The following is a 3,576-nucleotide window of genomic DNA, read 5'->3' as shown; positions in this document are numbered from 1 at the left end:
ATTATTTATGTCAGGATATTTTTTTAAAGATAATTTCTATTTATTTATTACTTCATTATACATATTTTAAGGTATCAAGACTGATATGAAACTTAAAAATTATATTATTAACATTATTTACGCATTCGTAAATCGCGTCATGTTCTTTATTATTATTATTATTATTATATTTATTCGTCATCGTCATAATTATTATTTTAATTATAAAATATAATAATTTTAATTATAAATTTTTTTTTTTTCGATAAACGAATACCGGTGAAATTTAAATAAACGAAGATACAACTTTCTTTGTTGTTGTTGTTGTTGTTTTTTTTTTTTTTCTTTTTTTTTTTATTGTTGTTGTTGTTGTTGTTGTTGTTGTTGTTGTCGTTGTTGTTGCATTGACGTTGCATAATATCATATAATCATATACTATCTATAAAAAATATAGAACAAAATAATCGAAGTTTTGGAGATTTTGGAGGGTTTGGGGTGTCAGTTGGGGGGGGGGGGGGTTGGGGAGGGGGGGGGGGGTGCGTGTTCTGGGGTTCGTCGTCTTATGATATCAGATCGAATATGAGAAACATAATAAAAATAATAATAATAATAAAAAAAAAAATACATTCCGTTCGAACGAGCCGAATGTCATACTCATCGTCAGGCATATATATATGGAGTAGTGACGGTTCGAACGTCGAACATTCAAAAATTGATGTTAGACGCGAAGTGACCGGATCAGTACTCTTGTATAACGAAAAAAAATGTTATTATCGTTTTCATTTGTCGTCTTTGTTGCGTGTCTTCTGGCGTGTCTCTCGATTCGTCGTATCGCGTTATATTATACTTTTACGTAGTGTAACAACCAAGTATGTACGTACGATTCGTCTCGACCGCTGGGGATATTCACTGACACACGTGAAAATGATAAAAAGATTCTTTTTCGTTCTGTAAAACTGTGCCGACCGACGGACGCACGTAGATCTCTCTGCCTCATGCGCTCTTCCTCTTATCGTCGTCGTCGTCGCTCTCGCTACAATCTATCCTCATGGAATAAATGTTGATTCATTGTAGTCGATCTGCGACGTCGCGACGATATGAGAAAACGTTAGAGACGGAGTTCTTAAAAGATTCAGTGTATTTCGTATAGTGTGTATAATTTTTATATTATATATGAACGGTCGTTTCTAAAATTCTTTTTGTTAATTTTTACATTTATCATGTACAAAAAATACACAACCCGAGTATCGGTACGATCACTCAAACACCGGGCGTCGATCCCAATGTTTTACGATAATAATCGTTGAACAATACATACGTACACGTCGTGTGCGAAGTGTTATTTTGAAAAAAAAACTCGATCTCGTTTAGAACGTTCGAATTCGTGACCGTTATGTGTCATTATGTGAAGAACGCCCTCCGCCGCCCGCCGCCGCCGCCGCCGCTGTCGTCGCGTTATATATTATAGCGCACGCACGCGCGCGCGCGTGCTTAAAGCGCGTTTGTGTCTCATATAAATTTTTATAAGAGTCAACCGTTAAAATCTATCGCGTCTAACGCGATCGACGATACGGTGAGACGCTCGTTTCATACTGTGCGTATATTGTACATGCATGCATAAGTTTGTGTGTATTTTATATGCGAATATGAAACGAGAAGAGTAATTGACGACTTCAACAAGTCTCGGTTAGCTCCCTGGTTGATCCTGCCAGTAGTTATATGCTTGTCTCAAAGATTAAGCCATGCATGTCTCAGTGCAAGCCGTATTAAGGCGATACCGCGAATGGCTCAATATATCAGTTTTGGTTCCTTAGATCTTACTCAGTTACTTGGATAACTGTGGTAATTCTAGAGCTAATACATGCAATCAGAACTCTGACCAGTGATGGGATGAGTGCTTTTATTAGATCAAAACCAATCGACGGAGGGCGTCTCGTCCGAAGTCGTTAATTTTGATGAATCTGGATAACTTTTGCCGATCGCATGGTCCAGTACCGGCGACGCATCTTTCAAATGTCTGCCTTATCAACTTTCGATGGTAGTTTCTGCGACTACCATGGTTGTCACGGGTAACGGGGAATCAGGGTTCGATTCCGGAGAGGGAGCCTGAGAAACGGCTACCACATCCAAGGAAGGCAGCAGGCGCGCAAATTACCCACTCCCGGCACGGGGAGGTAGTGACGAAAAATAACGATACGGGACTCTTTCGAGGCCTCGTAATCGGAATGAGTACACTTTAAATATTTTAACGAGGAACAATTGGAGGGCAAGTCTGGTGCCAGCAGCCGCGGTAATTCCAGCTCCAATAGCGTATACTAAAATTGTTGCGGTTAAAAAGCTCGTAGTTGCATTTGTGCGCCGCGCTGTCGGTGCACCGCATCCGCGGTGATACTGACACGTCTGCGGAGCATATCGTCGGTGAGCCGGCGGTAAAACGCCGGTTCAATATCAAAATCCTATCGCGGTGCTCTTCAGTGAGTGTCGAGATGGGCCGACAATTTTACTTTGAACAAATTAGAGTGCTCAAAGCGGGCTCAAAATGCCGCTTGAATATTTCGTGCATGGAATAATAGAATATGATCTCGGTTCTATTTTGTTGGTTTTCAGAACTCCGAGGTAATGATTAATAGGGATAACTGGGGGCATTCGTATTGCGACGTTAGAGGTGAAATTCTTGGATCGTCGCAAGACGAACATCAGCGAAAGCATTTGCCAAAGGTGTTTTCATCAATCAAGAACGAAAGTTAGAGGTTCGAAGGCGATTAGATACCGCCCTAGTTCTAACCGTAAATATGTCATCTAGCGATCCGCCGACGTTACTACAATGGCTCGGCGGGCAGCTTCCGGGAAACCAAAGATTTTGGACTCCGGGGGGAGTATGGTTGCAAAGCTGAAACTTAAAGGAATTGACGGAAGGGCACCACCAGGAGTGGAGCCTGCGGCTTAATTTGACTCAACACGGGAAATCTCACCAGGCCCGGACACCGGAAGGATTGACAGATTAATAGCTCTTTCTTGATTCGGTGGGTGGTGGTGCATGGCCGTTCTTAGTTGGTGGAGCGATTTGTCTGGTTAATTCCGGTAACGAACGAGACTCTAGCCTGCTAAATAGGCGTCGTCATTTAGGTGTGCTCGATTTCGGTCGAGCAACTCACTGGCGGCGTATTAAAATTCTTCTTAGAGGGACCGGCGGCTTCGAGCCGCACGAGATTGAGCAATAACAGGTCTGTGATGCCCTTAGATGTCCTGGGCCGCACGCGCGCTACACTGAAGGAATCAGCATGTTCTCCCTGGCCTAGAGGCCCGGGCAACCCGTTGAAACTCCTTCGTGCTGGGGATTGGGGTTTGCAATTATCCCCCATAAACGAGGAATTCCTAGTAAGCGCGAGTCATAAGCTCGCGTTGATTACGTCCCTGCCCTTTGTACACACCGCCCGTCGCTACTACCGATTGAATGATTTAGTGAGGTCTTCGGACCGACACGCGGTGGCTTCACGGCCGTCGGCGTTGCTGGGAAGTTGACCAAACTTGATCATTTAGAGGAAGTAAAAGTCGTAACAAGGTTTCCGTAGGGGAACCTGCGGAAGGATCATTAAC

The 3,576-nt window shown here is 43.1% G+C and overlaps 1 non-coding gene across 1 annotated transcript; it reads left to right on the top strand.

Annotated features, from left to right (window-relative positions):
• The first annotated feature begins 1,671 nt into the window (after positions 1–1,671).
• Positions 1,672–3,574, top strand: LOC125076343. Its single transcript, XR_007120316.1, has one exon. It is a non-coding gene; the product is annotated as a small subunit ribosomal RNA (ribosomal RNA).
• The last annotated feature ends 2 nt before the right edge of the window (positions 3,575–3,576 follow it).

Source organism: Vanessa atalanta, unplaced genomic scaffold (assembly GCF_905147765.1).
Source record: "Vanessa atalanta unplaced genomic scaffold, ilVanAtal1.2, whole genome shotgun sequence".
Lineage (NCBI taxonomy): Eukaryota > Metazoa > Arthropoda > Insecta > Lepidoptera > Nymphalidae > Vanessa > Vanessa atalanta.
This window is presented reverse-complemented; position numbering and strand designations above follow the sequence as displayed.